Raw genomic sequence first — 17773 nt, forward strand, 5'->3', positions numbered from 1 at the left:
TGTTAACAAAAGAGATGCATTGTAATGCAGTTCAGAGCAGGGAGGAGTGGGAGCTCTCTACTCATCAAGCAACATCAAGGTTACTGTCAGGAAAAACGTCAAGTTTATTTCAGATAGAGAAACAGGGATGTTTCTTGTAGCTTTGGGAGCTTTCAGCCACCATGGACGAAGTCCAGCTATCTGAAGCTGCCATGTGGAAAGACCACATGGAGACAACACAGAGAAAGGGAGAGATGCCCACAGAGTGTTGGCTGTTCCAGCCCCACCTGTCTCTGTCTTTTCAGCTTGGGCACCAGACATGGGAGTGAGGAAGTCTTCAAGATGACCCCAGCCCAGCCACCATCTGGCTGAGGCTGTAGGAGACTCTGAGAAAGAACGGCATAGCTGGGCCCAGTCAACTTCCAGATCTGCGAGCATAATCAGCGGTGGTTATAATCGAAGCTGCTGTTTGGACCTAGTATGCCATGTAGACATAGGCCACCAAGCCAGTGGTATGAAGAGAATACATCTTTTCCTTGTAGGATGTGTTGGATTTCTATTTTAGAAGAGCACAAGCTTGGAGAACGGAGGGATGGGGGTAACCCCTTGCCATCTCCCCCCACATGACCCCCACGGCCAATCCTAACAAGACCCCTGAGCTCCAGAGTAGTGCAAGGACTCAAGGTCCAGAGCTTCTTCATCAATGTGGCCTCCAAGGTGAGCAGGGCACCTGCGTCCCCTAGTGTTGTGCAGATGGAGAAACGAGAGCATATCCTGCAAGCCTCTTTTCTCCTCTTTTCTTCTCTTCTAGGAGGCTGGGAGAAACTCTGTCCCAGGGTTTAATTCACTGGGCCCACGGGGTAATGCCCACTGGAAGAGGTAAGACCCCAGGAACCACTGGGTCTGCTGGTGTAATGGGAGCTCCCTTACCTCTTGCCACAGCAGGAGAAACAGGGATAGTGACAGCACCCCAGGCAGGCGATCCCACCAGCCCTTGGGTGCCTGGCCTCAGGCAACAAAAGAGAAATGGGCAGGAAAAATCCAAGGATGGAAGTTACATAGAGGTCTCAGATACCCCACACCGCTTACTGAAGACCCAGGCCAACCCCTGCTGCTGCCGGAACAGACCAGAAGGAATAAGTGCAAAGAGGAGCCAAGTGTCCACGGGGCCCTGAGGAAGATGTCACTGTGAAGGCCACCATCCACATGTGAGCATTAATCACACCATTAAGGAGGCATACTTGCAGGTTCCTCTTCTGTGGCTTTCCCTTGTAAACTGCACATCTGAAAGAGGAAGCCCAGAGGACAACTTCATTCTCAGGTGTTTGTGACCCATCTGAGTCAGGCTGAGGACAGGGAAGGAGGTTCAGACCATACATTGCTGCTTCTTGACAATCCTGCCAGGTGCTGCCCCAGCTAGAGTAATGGAAATGCCCACAGATAGTGACCCATAGCACCAGCCCCTGGCGTATGATCCTGGCTGGGCCTGGAATCCCTTCCTGGTGTGGGGACACCAATCCAAGGCTTTCAGAGCTGACTATACCACAAGGAACCTTCCCAGGGCAGAGAGAGAGAGAGAGAAACCAGCTTTCTGTCAAAGTTCTATAGACAGCTGTGTGAGCTTGTACAATCCAACTGCTCTCCAGGGCCTCAGTTACCTGCTCTGGGTAATGTGGTAGTGCATCCTGCCTTCTCCGACTCCCCACTTTCAGTACAGGGCAGGTGAGTGGGCAGATAAGACCAGGGCTGCATAAGCGTTCTACAAGCTATGAAGGGAAATGTACATGGAAGAAGCATCATCCCTGCTCTGATGTCAGGAGAGCTGGTCCTAGGTTCCTACCCCATGGAGTCCTCAACCTGTCAGGGAGGCCGAGCCTCTCTCCCTCAACTTGTGAAAGTCCAGAGGGGTTCGTGTTGAAACAGAAGATCATATGGCACTATGGGAATGTCGGTGAAGCCAGCAGGGCAGGGGCTGGGCACAAGGCTTCACCTTTACCAAGTGCTCAATTAATATTTGTTTATGCAGATAGTCACACAAGCTAAGCTCCATGAGGGATACAGTCCATTTTGTTTGCGGCTACATCCCTCGTGCCTAGAATAGAGCCTTGGTATACAGCAGGTGTCTAATAATTACTTGAATGAACGAATGAATGAACAGAAGAGGGATAAGAGAAGGCTGTCAGGTGAGCTGAACCACCAAGAATGAGTCAGAAATGATGTGGAAGAAAACACAGTATATGCAAACACTCAGATGCACGCTGGTATACAGTGCGTCTGGAAATGGCAGAATCCCCACCGTGCCCGTGAAGAGGGAGATGAGGAACCTGGGTCTGAGAATCTGGGTCTCTACCTTGAGGACACTGGGAGCTACAGAAGGTAACTGGCTAAATAAATACGGTTGAGTTTTTTAAACAAGTTTACAGAGATACAAACCATAAAATTCACCCATTTCAAGTGTGCAATTCAATGGCTTTTAGTATATTCAGAGCTGTGAATCACCATAGTGGATTTTAAAACATTTTCATTATCCCCCAAAAAGAAATCCCATGCCCATTAGTGATCATCCCTTGACCCTCTCATCCCCCCAGCCCCAGGCAAGTGTTAATCTACTTTCTGTCTCTATAGATTTGCCTATTCTGGGCATGTCATATAAAGGAAATCATACACTAGGGGCGCCTGGGTGGCTCAGCCGTTAAGCGTCTGCCTTCGGCTCAGATCATGATCCCAGGGTCCTGGGATCAAGCCCCGCATCGGGCTCCCTGCTCCGCGGGAAGCCTGCTTCTCCCTCTCCCACTCCCCCTGCTTGTGTTCCCTCTCTCGCTGTGTCTCTGTCAAATAAATAAATAAAATCTTTAAAAAAAAAAAAAAAAGGAAATCATACACTAGATAGTCATTTGTGACTGGCTTCTATCACTTAGCATAACATTTTAAAGATTCATCTGTGTTGTAGCATGTGTTGATACTGGATTTCTATGTATTACTGAATACTATTCCAATGTATTGATTTATTGCATTTAGTTCATCCATTCATCAGCTGATGGACATGTGGTTTTTAAAAAGATCCTCTTATGGCTAAAATTAACAAGACTGATAGTATCAAATGTTGGCATGGATGTGGAGCAATTGGAACTCTGGCACATTATTGGTGGGAGTTTGTAATGGTATAACCACTTTGGGAAACTTTGGTCTCTCTTATAAAGATAAACATATATCTACCACATACCCAAGCAATTCAACTTGTAGGTATTTCCTCAAGAGCAATGCAAGTATATATCAAAACAAAAACCTGCAGTAAAAACCATAAACTGCCTAGCTGTCCATCAATAGGAGAATGGACAAACTGAGCTATTTTCATAAAATGGAATCTTATTGAACAAGTCACAAAAGATGGATGAGGGTGGAAAACAGTATGTTGGGTGAAAGGAGCTAGACATAAAGGATTATGTACTGTATGATTATTATGGAGTCCCATTTTTTGTGAAACTCAAGAACCCACAAAACTTATCTGTGGGAGTAGAAGTCAGAACAGAGGTTGTTTTGGAAGAAAGATAGATGATTTGAAGGGGGTACAAGGGAACTTTCCAGGGTGATGGAAATGCCCTATACCTTGATTGGGAGTGTTATTTACACAGAGATATACATTTGTCAAAGCTCTTTAAACTCACATACAGATGGCCAACAGACACATGAAAAGGTGCTCAACATCATTAATCATCAGAGAAACACAAATCAAAACTATAATGAGATATCACCCTACACCTGTTAGAATGGCTATTATCAAAAAGACAAGAGATACCAAGTGTTGGCCAGGATGTGGAGAAAAGGGAACCTTCATGCACTGTTGGTGGGAATTTAAATTGGTACAGCCACTGTGGAAAACAGTATGGAGGTTTCTCAAAGAATTGAAAATAGAATTCCCATATGATCCAGCAATTCCAGTTCTGGGTATGTCTCTGAAGGAAACAAAAACACTAATTCAAAAAGATATATGCACCGTATGTTCATTGCAGCATTATTTACAATAGCCAAGATATGGAAGCAACCTAAGTATCCATCAATGGATGAATGGATTAAAAAGTGTGAGATATATATAGATATATATAGATAGATATATAGATATATATATACAGATATATAGATATATAGATATATACACACACACACACACAATGGAATACTACTCAGCCATAAAAAGAAGGAACTTTTGCCATTTGTGACAACATGGATGGATCTCAATGGCATTATATTAAGCGAAATAAGTCTAAGAGAGAAAGACAAATACTATATGAACTCATATGTAGACTCTCAAACAAACAAACAAACAAGCAAACAAAAACAAGCTCGTAGATTCAGAGGGTGGATTGGTAGTTGCCAGAGGTTGGGGGTAGGAGGTGGGAGAAATGGGTGAAGGGGGTCAAAAGGTTAAATAAAAATCAGGATCTGAAAAGTTCTTGGGGTGCTGGAACAATGAGCCAAAGGGGAAAAAATAAGAAAAATTTCATAGCAATGAATATCAAGTCTTGATTTCAGGTTAAAACATTTCACAAGAAGAGGTTTGATGATCTGTGCATCAGCTCGTGTGAGATAAAACAAAACAAAACCCTCTTTAAACTCTACTGCGAAGGTCTGTGCATCTTATCGAGTATCAGGGATACTTGGCTAAATCCAGGGTGGGGGGAGCACACTCTGGAAGCCTGAGGAACACGGACCCAGGGGCTCAGGCTGGAGCATGTGGAGGGGCCTCCTGCAGCCCCTAAGGCGGCGGCTGTGGCCTGGATCTAGGGCAGGGGCTGCAGAACAGGGAGGGATAGCCGATGAGCGGGATGCTAAGGAGGAAGACAGGGCACTCCTGATAGGCAGGAGTGGGGACAGTGGGGAGAGGAAGAAGGCGAGGTGACTTACAGCTTCCTCTCCCAGCACCTGTGACAGGGGAGCCCTCAACCTGTTTCTGGTCCGCCCCGTGGGCTTCCTGCGGAGGATGCTCCCCGTCTGAGTGTTCGGAGCATCCTGTCCAGTCACCTGCGTTGGTGTCTCGTGAATGTCCCTGATTCATGGGAGAAGCAGCACAGATGACTTCAGCAGAGTGGAGCGGGCTTTCCAGCTGTGCTTGCTGCTCTTTGGGAGAAGGGCGTGGGCCGGGCAAGCCACCTCGCCTCCTGGGTGGTTCGGGGCACTCCCATAAGAACCCCCTGGAAGGTGTCAGCCAACCTCCCCATGTAACAGAGGAGAGACCCCGAGAGGGTAGGAGAGTAAGTAGCTCAAGGCCAGCAGGCCTCTGATTTTGCTGGGTGAGCACCTGCTGGCACCACAAAGACCCCTCCCTCCCAGAGGCCCAGGGTGGGAAGCTCATGAGGGGTACCCTCCCCTCGGAAAACCACACAGTGGGGCACGGAGGCACAGAATCCCCAGCCGCCTCTGTGTGCCTCTGTGTGCCTCAGCAGCTGAGGAAAGGCCCAGATGTGTGTCACCTTGTCGTCACTGACCCCACCCCGTAGACTTCCCCATAGGTGCATCCTTCCTTGGCATCCGATCTGGCCCCCTGCCCCAGGCAAAGACCAGCCTCTACCAAGAAATTCCTCTGAGATGTTTTATACTGAGTACCAAGAACTGTGTACCTTGAAAGGGACATGGTAGTACTCCCTTTAGGCTCCTCCCTTTAGGCTCCTCCCACTCCCATGCCCCTGCACCCAGTTCTTCCAGAACAAGGAAACTCAGATGTACTTTTTCAAATATTTCATATACCATAAAAGTGTACTATAAAAGTATAATGACTCTATAATCAAAAGTATAATCAATGCAGAGGTTGATGACTTTTACACATGGCACCACCACTGGGAACAAGATATGGAGCATTTCTAGAACTCTAGAAGACTACCCCCTTCCCGCCAACCCCACCCCTGAAAATCAGCACTATTCTGACGTCTCTGACCATTGATTAGTTTTCCCTAGTCTTGTACTTTCTATAGATGGAATCATACAGTATATACTCTGGCTTTTCTTGCTCAAGATACTGTCTGTGAGATTCACCCATGTTGTTGTATGCATCAGTAATCTGTTCCTTTATTCTCACTAAGTGGTATTCCGTTATATGAAGGTACCACAACGTACATATCTATTTTACTGTTAATGGGCATTTGGGTTGTTTCCAGTTTGGAGCTCTTCAGGAACAGTCCTATAAAGTATTCGCATAGACTCACATATTCGGTTTCTCCTGGAGATACACCGAGGGCTGGAATTTCTGGATTATAGGTAAGCATATCTTTAGCTTTAGTAGATAACTACCAAACAGTTTTCTAAAGTGATTGTACCAGTTACACTCCCACTAACAACCGATGAAAGTTCCAGCCACGTTACGTCCTCTCCAACACTTTTTAATTCTAACTGTGTATAATGGTACCCCCCTGGGGCTTTGACTAGCTTTTCCCTGTTGACTAATGATGTTTGGTGTCTTTCCATATGCTCATGGGTCATTTGGATGCCCCTTGTTTTGTGAAATGCCTGTTCAAGTCTTTTGACCAGGGTTTACTGGGCTGTTTACTTTTTGTGTCGATTTATAGGAGTTCTTTATACTCCTAAACATATATACAGGTATATGTCTTATGAATATCTTTGCCCAGTTTATGGCTTCATTTTTTATTTCATTTTTAAACAATTTTTTTATTTTTTTATTTTTTTTTTAAAGATTTTATTTATTTATTTGACAGAGACAGAGATAGCAAGAGCAGGAACACAAGCAGCGGGAGTGGGAGAGGAAGAAGCAGGCTTCCCCTCGAGGAGGGAGCCCGATGTGGGACTCGATCCCAGGACCCTGGGATCATGACCTGAGCCGAAGGCAGATGCTTAACGACTGAGCCACCCAGGCACCCTAAACAATTTTTTTAAAGTAGACTCCCTGCCCAATGTGGAGTCCAATGCAGAGCTTGAACTCACGGCCCTGAGATCAAGACCTAAGCCAAGATCAAGAGTCAGACGCTTAACCAGCTGAGCCACCCAGGCGTCCTTAAGCGATGTCTTTTGATGTCCAGAAATCATTAATGTTAATGAAGTCCAATTTTTTAAAAAATGAAATCCAAATTTTCTATCTTTGCTGTTATGGTTAGCCCTCTTTACATTCCCCATAAAAGATCTTGGAGAAGCCTAGGTTTTGTGCAGGTAAAGGTCATGCCGGCTTCCTTTCTGGCCTCCTTCTGGTGCAGGACTCAGTCACTTATTACTCAGCAGCCCCGGCTGTGAAGTCAGCTGTTCATCAGTTTGCCCACCCACCTATCCATCCACCCACTCATTCCCTTCCCCATCCATCCTCTGCCACCATCCACACATTCATCCATCCATCTGCCCATGGATCCACCAAGTATTAATCGCCATCGCCCTGAGCTGAGTGACACCAGGCAGTAAGACATTGGGATGGTAGCAGAGTTATTGAGATTGAATGAGACCCCCAAGGAGCTCATGATCTGGTGGGGGAAAATATAACATACACAGAATCCCTGACAGATTGCTATCCAGCCCCATGTTGTCCTGAAATCGGTAGCTTTCATTTATTATTCTCTGAAACTTCCATTCATTTGTCCTTGGTCCGTGGCACTCTTTCCAATATTTGTAGGTAGTCCAGTTCCCATAGCTCTGAGCTACAAATAGCAAAGGTGATTCTCACTTCCCTCATTCTAGATACTTCGTTGATGTGGCCTGAGATGCTTGGCAGCCCTGGCCTGCCGTCGGCTCAAATCCTGCTTGTGACTAGCCTGTACTCAGAGAGGTGGCGCCTAGTTGGGGTTGGTGCGCACAGCTCCCTCGGGGCCGACTGGCCGGCAGCGGATGCTTGAAGGCTGGCCCTGTGGGACCAGCTGATGGCTCAGTCTGGCCGTGGGCCCGAGCCGGAGTTTCAACAGTCTGGTGGAGCTGGCTGAGAGTGAAATAGGGGCTGGGGGGAGGGGAGGGCCCAAGCTGCCATACAGAACTGTGGCTGAAGGAGGCAGACTCCATTCTCCGCTTGTCTCAGGTCAAGCTGGGACCAGGGGCTTGAGGGGAGGCCTGGGCCCCCAGTGGGGAGGGAAGAGAACCCGCACCCCTCCCGGGGGCCCCTCATCTAGCCTCTAGCCACCAGCTTGGCAAAACACCTCAACTCCCCAGCCTGGACCTCTGCCAGCCTCCCTCCTCTGACCCCTTCCTAGGGGCAGTGGTTCAAAACCAACAAAAACAACGAAGAGCCCGCCGGCCCAGGCCCGGCCCAGCCCTGGTCACTCCTCTGTGATCTGACCACCCAGAATCCCTGGCAGGCCTGGCTGCTCTCCTGCCTCCACAGCACCTGCCCTGTGGAGGACACTGGTCCTTTGTTGGAGGAGACGACTTGCGGGGACTGCCCTGAGGAGGGGCTCAGCCTTGTGGGCCAGGCTGGCGCCAGGCGGGACCAGGGTCCTCAGCAAACAAGGCTTCCTACACAGCAGCCTGCCTGGCGGGGCAGGACTGGGCCTAGCAGCCCAACTGCAGTGCCTGACGGGCCTGGAGCAGGGGTGGAGGACGGGAGGGTGGGTAGGCCCCCCGGGCCCCCGGGCCCCCAGGCCCCAGCCTCAGCACCCGCACCATACACACGGTCACGCAGACTCCTCCTCTCCCTCTCCCCGCCTCTCTGCTCCAGCTTGGCCCCTCCTGGTGACCCTGCCAGGTCTGCCTCAGGGGACCCCACCCACACCTGCCAGGGGTGACTGGACCCACCTCTCTGGTCCCTCAACAGGCAGAGAGAGCCCGAGAGTGACCCCTCCGCTCACTCTCCCCCCAGAAGCTTAGGGGTAACAGAGACCCCGTGACATGACGTCAGCCCCTTGTGGGCTTTATGGCCGCGCTGGCCGAGAGGCCCGTCTGAGCTGAAGAGGCCATTTCTACCCTTTCTCTGTGCCACTGCCTACCTGCAGCTCCTCACTGGACCCCCACACCAACCTTCGGAGGATGTACAGATAAACACATAAAGTGACCGCCCCAAGGCTCCCAGGTAGTGGGCGGGGGGCCCCGGTGTGAGCCCAGGCTGTCTGATTCTCGAGCCCACATCCCTAGATGGTTGATGCGGTGGCAGACGGTGGAGGCCTGATGCTCAGCTCAGGAAGCTGCTCCTTATCCCGTGGGGGACGGGAATTAGATTTCACGGGGGGAGATGTGTGTTTTAGAACAATGGCTCCAGACACGGTTTGGGCAGAGGGGCCAGACAGGAGGCTGTCTCGATAACCGGGAGGCAGCCATGGAGGGCGGCCGGGGCTCTCCCTTCAGGAGAGCATTTGAGGTTTGGGGGCAAGGAGTGGAGGAAGCCGGCAGCACGCCGAGCTGCTCGCCCTCCTCGGCAGTCTGAGGATCAACGGCGCACAGTGGGAATACACTGGCCTGAGCTTCTGAGCCCGGTGGGACTCCTGTATCAGCCACCTGTGCTCGGGGGCTCCCGTGGGGTGGGCCCAGGCTTGGATCTGCACAGACGCCTGGGGCCGCCCCTGCCCAGTCCCGCTCCCTGCTCTGTCTCTCATAGGCACGATCCCCGGGGAAATCCATCTCAGCCTCTGCTTCCAGAGAACCTTTAGGACCTCACAGACAGCAGCAGTGGAACAGGGGAAGAGGGGTGGGTTGGAAAGAAGCTCCGTCTCGGGTGCTCCCACTTCCTACTGCCATTGCTTCCAGGACCTCACTCAGCCTCTTGGCACCCCGGCTTCCTCATCTGAAAACTGAAGCTGACGATTTCTGGAGCTAATAATCTCTTCCTCATGGAAAGCATGATTGAAAGAACGTGAAGGACTGGATGTTAATCAAGACACACAGGTATTAAGATATTAGCGTTTGTGCCACTTGTAATGAATAATTTGCTTGGCCGTTAAGCTTCCTGAGAGCAGGGACCAGGTCAGTCTTGCTCTCTAGCACCCGCACAGATGTTGCACAAAGCTTGACGCAGAGTGGGGGGCTGCACGAAGGTTTGCTAAATGATAGATGGAGATAAATGGCATGGGACAGTCAGATAGAGGGAGGAATCAAGGGTGACACCAGTTTGCACCTGGGGGGCCTGGGCAGATGGCAGTGCTGTCATCGGGCCTCTGGGAGAAGGGGTGGGAGGGCAGAGACGTAATGAGTCCCCACTGGGCCGTGTTGTCTGAAGATTCTAGAGACCCACAAGGTTAGGTGCCCAGGGAGGGCACCTGGCCAGCCCGTCAGGGGTCCACCACATGGCCCCACGGGCTGTTCTGGTTCACTCCAGCTGCACAACGAACCACCCCAAAGCTAGTGGCATGAAACAAAAGCAGTCATTCATTACGAGCACCTCTCCTGGCTCTGAGGGCTGCCGGGACTCAGCTGGGCAGTTCTCACTCGGGCCTCTCAGGTGATGGCAGTCAGGGGCGGCTGGGGCTGGAGTCCGTCCAACGGCCTCCTCATGCACGTGCCTGGCAGTTGGGAACCTCAGCGGGGACTGTCAGCTGGAAGGCCTTCAGGTGGCCTCTCTGAGTGGCCTGGGCTTCCTTATGGCACTGCAGCTGGGTATCACAGCAAGAATCTGGTGGAAGCCGTGTTGCCTTTATGGCCTGGCTTAGGAAGACCTTCGGCCTTACTTCTGCCACATTCTAGCAGGTAGAAGTGAGTCGCCGAGGCCAGCCGGTAGTCAGGTGAAGAGGACTGACTCCACCTCCTGATGTCAGCAGTGGTAAATGAGATTGTGGACAGATTTTAAAACCACTACGGCAGGGAACCACTGGCAGTTCAGCCCCCTCAGACTCTAGAAGGAGTCCTGTTTCTAACGGTGCATTTTAGAAGCTCAAGCAACAGTTGGTCTGGCCAAAGAGCTCAGCATCTGTGGCACGTAGTTGAGTCTTAATAATAGCTGCTCAGTGAAGAAGTGAATGTACAAGTAAGGAAGAGAAGCAGGGAGAGTGACGCAGGACCTGACCTTGCCCCCAGCTGCACATCTGGACCATGACCCCAGCCTTCTGTGTCCTAACTCTGCTGGGCCGTTCGGGCTATCAGGATGAAAAGCGGCTTTCCTCTCCCCGCAGAACTTGGCCCTGTCCCCAGCCCCACATCCTGCTGTCAGAAACCTGCTATGGAAGACCATCCCTTGCCAGTGGTGGCTCCAATCGAGTCTTCTGCATGACCCTACCCCAGGTGGGTCAGGACCTCCCCCAGTGCAGGACTTCTCAGATGCCGGCTGATGGTTTAGACTCTCATCCAGAGATGTTCAGCCTCCTGCCAAGGCCCCTCCCAGACTAACCCCTGCTGAGCCCAGAGCAGTCCTGGGATTGGGTGAGAGGCAGACAGAGAGGAGACAGGGCAAAAGAGAAATCTCTGGGAAGTCCACTCAAAAGGGCTGGGTGGGTGGAGGGAGGGCCGAGAAGGAGATGAGAAGGAGCGGTCGAGAGGACAGTGGGAAACCAGGAGACACCCAAAGACAGCCTGGCACCAGAGAGAGCAACCTTTGATGAGGCTGTGTTGAAGGGTACTGGTCGGTGGCTACAGGGACAGCCTGAGGAGTGGCCACTATAAGGAGCCAGGAGAAGCCACTGGGGAGAGGAGTATGGGTGGGGCAAGGAGGGCAGCGAGCTGAGGGGTGAGCGGAGGCGAGCACGCAGAGGTGTTTGCTGCTAACTTCATCACCACATTAGAGCCTGCCCACGAGCCTTGCAGCTTGGAAACCTTGAACTTTCAAGGGCAGTGTTCTCTAGTTGATGCAATCACAGCCCAGAACATTCCAGGCTGTGTGGGTGTTTCTCCAGCACTGGCACCAACAGGGGTCAGATACCCTCTGTGATCCCCTAATAACAGCCCAGGTCTTTGGGTCAGAGAAGTGTGCAAGGTCTCCAAGCCCACCCACTGTGCTCCTCAGCATTTGATGGGGTCCTGGGTGCTCTGAGAGGTTCCAGATTAGAAGTCTTCCATCTGTCCCAGTGGGTGTTCACAGGGGCCACACACAAGAGGGGTAGAGAAGTGAGGTGGTGCCTATCCCTGAGGATATGGCCAGGTTAATAGCACTGGAAATAAGGGTAGTAATAGTAACTGTTCATTGAGTGTTCAGCGTGCCAGGCAAAGGGCCTTACATACATCACCCCATAACAGCCCTGAGCTGGAAAGCAGGGCTCCACAGGCATGTTGCCTGTAGTTTACGGGTAGAGAACTCAAGTCTATGAATTGGGTTCCCAGCTGGAGTCTGAATGGGATTTGGCACATCTGGGACTGCCTGGTGAACTGGTAGCCTGGCCTACTGAAGGCCCTGCCGGAGGCCGAGGAGTCTCCTGCGTGAGGTCTGGAGACAGCCTGGTCCAGGAACAAATCCCTGTCATCAGAGGGAAGGACAATTCATTCTGGTCCCCCGGTCCTGCCTCTACCAGGCTCATGACCGAGTCTTGAGGGGTTTGAGAGGCTGCTCGTACAAAAGGAGGGGAAAGAGGGCGGTTCCACCAAAACCCTGGTGAGATGTTGAGGCCTGAGTGGCCCTGCTGTGGGGCCCCACTAAGGGTTGAATTGTGTCCTTCCCAAGTTCCTATGTTGAAGTCTTCACCCCGCCAGGATCTCAGAAGGTGGCCTTACTTGGAGATAAGGTTGTTGCTGTTGTAGTTACGATGAGGTCATTAGGGGGGACCCTAGTCTACTGTGACTGGTGTCCTTATAAAAATGGGAATTTTGGACACACAGAGGCATGGGGGGAAGATGATGTGAAGACACAGGGTGAAGATGCCACCTACAAGGCGAGGAGAGAGGCCTGGAACAGACCCTACCCTTGTGGCCCTCAGAAGGAACCAACCCTGTAGACATCTCGATTCTTCTGGCCCCCAGAACTGAGGACAGACTTCTGTTGTCAAAGCCCCTCAGTGTGTGGTACTTTGTTATGCTCACTGATGGGGGCAGAGCAGGGATGACCCTCAGCAGGAGCAGACTGGTTTGGGGGTACATGTGATGCCTCCCTGGGGTGGGGGGCAGGAGAGCTCGTGGGGAATCTCCGATCGGCAGGTAGAGCAGAATCTGCGATCTCATTAGTACTGTCATCCCCCTTGTATGCCACCCTGGTGAGCTCCGGGTAGACACTCCACAGCTACACCATGGCCTTTAGGGAGGGAGGAGGCCCATCTGCATCGGTGGACTCACGGGGAAAGAGCCCAGGCTGTGTGGAGGAGCCCCGGCTGGGTGTTAGTGGGGTGCCTCTACGAAGCAGACACCAAGGCAGGATTAGATGTGAAAGAAGTGCATTGAGGCAAATGCCTGTGAACGGAGATGGGGTGAGAGAAGGGGAAGGGTGGGAGAGCCGTCAGACTTATTCAAGTCTGACCTTGAGTGAAGGAGAGAGGGACGGAAGGAAGGCAGCGGGGAGGAGAGAGAGGGAGAGATGGGGGAGGTTTGGTTGGATGGAATCCTCTTGCACAGCCCTTGGGGGAGTCCTCTAGCCAAAATCAGCCGCCAGAAGGGTCCATGTCTCCCAGGAGGGGGGCGGCCTTAGCACCCTGCCACAATCCGTCAGTGGCTGTGAGCATGGCCCGGGGTAAACGCGAGGATGGATTCAGAGTGTGGTAACCTGGGCCCCCCACCCCCCGCCAACCCCCAGGCCTTGCAGGCAGAGATGCTTGCCAAGAGCAAGCAGCCTGGGTACCCCCGCCCCCCTCCCCCTGCCAACCCTCAGGCCTTGCAGGCAGAGATGCTCAGGCCACTGGGGCAGTCAAGGAGGGAGGCTCCAGGTGCTGTAGAGAACCGCGAAGAAACATTCGGCTTGTGGGGGTAAATGGTGGGCCAGCACGCAAGGCTAAAATTATACTCCGTACCTTCTGTGGACATTTCTACTCTCTTTTTTCAATACTGTGCCTTTTTTTTTTTTTTTTTTTAAGTAATCTCTACGCCCAACGGGGGGCTCAAACTCACAACCCCGGGATCAAGAGTCACACGCTCTACCGACCAAGCCAGCCAGGTACCCCTTTGTGTGGACATTTCTTCCATAACTTCCAGTGAGCTGGAATATTCTTTTCCTTAGGGCTACTGGCCATTTATATTTTGCATTTTGTGACCTGCCTCCCCATTTCCTCTCTGTGTTTTCTCCTGAGGTGTTAACATTTTTCTTGTTGATTTTCATGAACAATTATTGTATTAAAGTGTATGGCAGATATTTTCCCCGGTTGTTCAGAAGCCTTGAATCATATAATGGATATGAATTCTAGCCCATAAATCCAAGTATGCAAGAAACTAAAGTTACTTTCTGTAACAGAATTTGATTTCTTTTTCAAGTTCCTGTTTTGGCCAAATGGTGGAAACTATCTGAGTCATTTGGGGAAGGCCCTTCCCCCACCCTTTCTCCCAGCATGGTCTCTAAGCCCCCGGGGTTACGGAGTGCCAAGAGAGTGGGGCTGGACATCTGTTGGCACTGTCCTTGCCGGTCCCCTGGTGTCTGCTGTCCTTGTTTCCATCTGGTTCTTGTCCCTGCCCTGCCTTGAACTCCAAGTCTTCAGGCTTACCGGGTCACTCTGTGCCTTCTTGGGCCACACACACACCCCCACCCCGGAAATCAGTTCATGGCTCCCTATGCCACACAGTGGCCAGGGCAGAGCGCAGGGGGCCCACTTGCTTAGACAGACAAGAAAGCTTTCTTGTCTAAATAAGCCCAGATCTGGATCCTGCTGGTCCTGCTTCAGGCCTGGAAAACCACTGTGTTATCTGCCCAGGACAGTCCTCCTCACCCTGGAGATGGCATCATGCCCAGCCCCCTCTCCTCTCTAGCGGACAGCCTTGCTGGAGCTGCTCTTCATACCCTTGATTCCCAGCGTCCCCGGCTCCCCCACCCAGGCTGTGTCTTCTGCTGAGTTTGTTGGGCTTGTCCTCGTGCTCCGGGGGCCTGCACGGTGTCCCCCTGACGTGCCCGGACTCGCCCAGCGCCAGGGCCTCTGATACTGACATGCTGTTTTAGCCCGTGAGTTGATCAATTTTCAGAGGCTCTGCTCATCTTTGTTACATAAATTGACACTTCCCCCAGCCTGACCTGCACCTGCTGACCTTTTGTACTAAAATTCAGCGACAGTAGAGGGTAGAGCAGCCAAGTTCTGGGATTAGGCAGAGCCAGGCCAAATATAGCTCAGCCACTTATTTAACCCCAGGGAAGGCCCGTGTAACCATGAACAGCTTACATAACCTCTGACAGCTTTGGAAACCTCATTTATAAAGAGCAGTTAACCCTCGTACCTGTTCTTAAGGGCCACGGGAGGATTAAGAGGTAATGTAAATTCTTACCACGTGCAGTTTATTAAGCACGCAGTAAATGATAGCTATGCTTATTGTCATCAAGCACCTAAGACTGTAGCGCTTATTGGAAAAAAAGACAAACACTTGTCGTGAGTGATGGGCAATCTCAATTAGAAGGCAGGCGATGTTGATTCGCGGGGGACTTATTCTAAGAGAGGCGTGAGCGGTATTAATGTTAGTAAGGAGAGATGGAGGGTGAAGCCAATAGATTTAAGAGACTTACCCAGGTGAACAGGAGAAGCAGACCAAATAAGGAAAAGGAGACTGCAGAATGGCAGGCTGTTTGCCTCCTGCAACCACAGGGCAGAGAGCCCAGAGCTCAGACGAGGTCAGGCCAAGCAGTGTTTTAGTCTTGGCCAAGGCTCAAGTCCCACTCCTAGGGAGCCTGGCAGTGGGGCTCTCCCCTTTAGCATAATGATGCCACTCAGTACATGGAAAACAAAGGTGGTAGTGAGGGGCACCACAAAGGCCAACCGGGGCTGTGCTTGAGAACCTCTTGGGTCCTGCCAGCCAGCTCCTTTTCCCATTGACTCTAGGCAGGGGCTGTGTGAATAAGCCCAGTGCACCTTGCTGCCCTGTACTAGTGGAAACAATCCCTATAGGGCTGGAAGGCAATGGTAGATTCTTTAGGGCAAGGAGGCCCAGCCAGTGGCAGAGGACAGGGCAAGCTTTGGAGTCAGCCAGACCTAGGTTCGAGTCCAGCTCAGTCATCTGGTATCTGTGTGGCCTCGGGCAAATCACAGCCTCCCTCTTGGCCTTGTAGTTGTCGTCCATCACATGGGGACCACAGCCTGTCCTTTGCAGAGTTATCACAAGGACTAGATGGGATTGTGGATCTAAGTCACCAAGCACAGTGCCAGGCTAGCTGGGAAAAAGGCCACCTAGAGAGAATGATACCTGATGTAATCCATCTGAGAGTCGCTGCTTGGAGTCCACCCATTCTTGAAGGAAGACACACAGCCCAGCAGAACTGGGAACCATTTCAGACTCCTCACTAGTGTGACTTTGGACAAATCGCTTACCCTCTCTGGGTCCCCATTCCTTCATTTGTAAGAAAGGGAAACTTTCACTGTGCAAGGTTCGGGGCGATGTCTAGAAAGTGCTTAGTGCAGAGCCCGGCACGGAGTCATCAAGTGAGGCACCATCCCTTCGCAGAGGCCACGGAAACGCCAGGGCCAAACCCCTGCTCAGGCCCTCCCCCAACGGCTTCCTCCCAGCTCCGGCTCTCTCGAAGCCTTCATCATGTGCACCTGCGGAGGAATGAGACAAAAATAGCCAGCCCCGCCGCATGTCTTCACCGAGACAGGGCAGCTCTGTCTCCCGGGGCTGGTTCTTTCCAACTGTGCCCGTGAGGTCCCTGCCAAGAGCAGCTGATGACACAAGCCTGCTAAGATGGCAGATCAATGACCGGCTGTGTGTGGAGCAATGGGATCCAAGCTGGCCTTTAAAGGACGCTGGCTGGGGGTGTATCAGTTATCCATTGCTGCATAGCAAATGACCCCAGTACTGAGGGGCTTAAAACAACAAAAATTTATTATCTCACAGTCTCTGAGGTCAGATGTCCAGGTGTGGTTTAGCTGCATGCCTCTGGCCCAAGGTTTCTCAGGGGTTGCAATCGGGTCATTGGCTGGGGCCACAGTCACCCCAAGGCTCCACTGGACCCGCAGGATCTGCTTCCAAGCTCACTCACGTGGCTGTTGGCAGGCTGCACAAGATCCACGTCCAAATCCCTCAGGGAGTTGCTAGCCAGCCTTGGTGGCTCACCTCGGGGCCTGTAAAGGCTGCCTGAGTATCACAGCATGGCAGCCGGCGAGGAGAGAGAGAGAGAGTAAACCCAAGGCAGAAACCACAGATGCTATGTAACCTCGTCTTGGAAATGGCATCCCATCACTTCTGCCACATCCTGTCCACCGGAGGGAGTCATTAGGTCCAGCTCACACCCAGGGTGAGGGGACTACAGCAGCCATGGCCGACCACGGGAACACTTGGATTCTGCCTCCATAGCGGTGGGCACGGGGAAAAGGTAGAAAGAAGAAAAGAAAATCATAACTTTTTTTAGAGAGTGGAAAGAGCCTGAGCCCAGTGAGCCCGACTCAAATGCTGGCTGTTCTGTGTAGCCCTGGGCGGCCTGCCATCCCACTACTTAGAGTCCCAGCCTCCTCTTCCATCAAGTGAGGTAACAGCTCAGCCCAGCCAGTCTCTTAGGCTGTTCTGTGGATCAAAAGATGCAGTGGCCGTGAACACACTTAAGGAGGCCTCCAAACAGGACACACCAGTGAGTGTAAGGATGGCATTATTATATTATTAAGGGGAGTCTTGTAAAAACCCACTCATATGGGCACCTGGGCGGCTTAGTTGGTTAAGCACCTGACTCCTGATTTCAGCTCAGGTCCTGATCTCAGGGTCCTGGGATCAAGTTCCAAGTTGGGCTCTGCACTCCAGATTCTCTCTTTTCCTCTCCCTCTGCCTCCCCCATGCTCGCTTGCTCTCCCTCTCTCCCTCTCAAATAAATAAATAAATAAATAAATAAATAAATAAATAAATAAATAAATAAATAAATAAA

This window comes from Neomonachus schauinslandi, chromosome 6, assembly GCF_002201575.2.
Source record: "Neomonachus schauinslandi chromosome 6, ASM220157v2, whole genome shotgun sequence".
In the NCBI taxonomy this organism is placed as follows: Eukaryota; Metazoa; Chordata; class Mammalia; order Carnivora; family Phocidae; genus Neomonachus; species Neomonachus schauinslandi.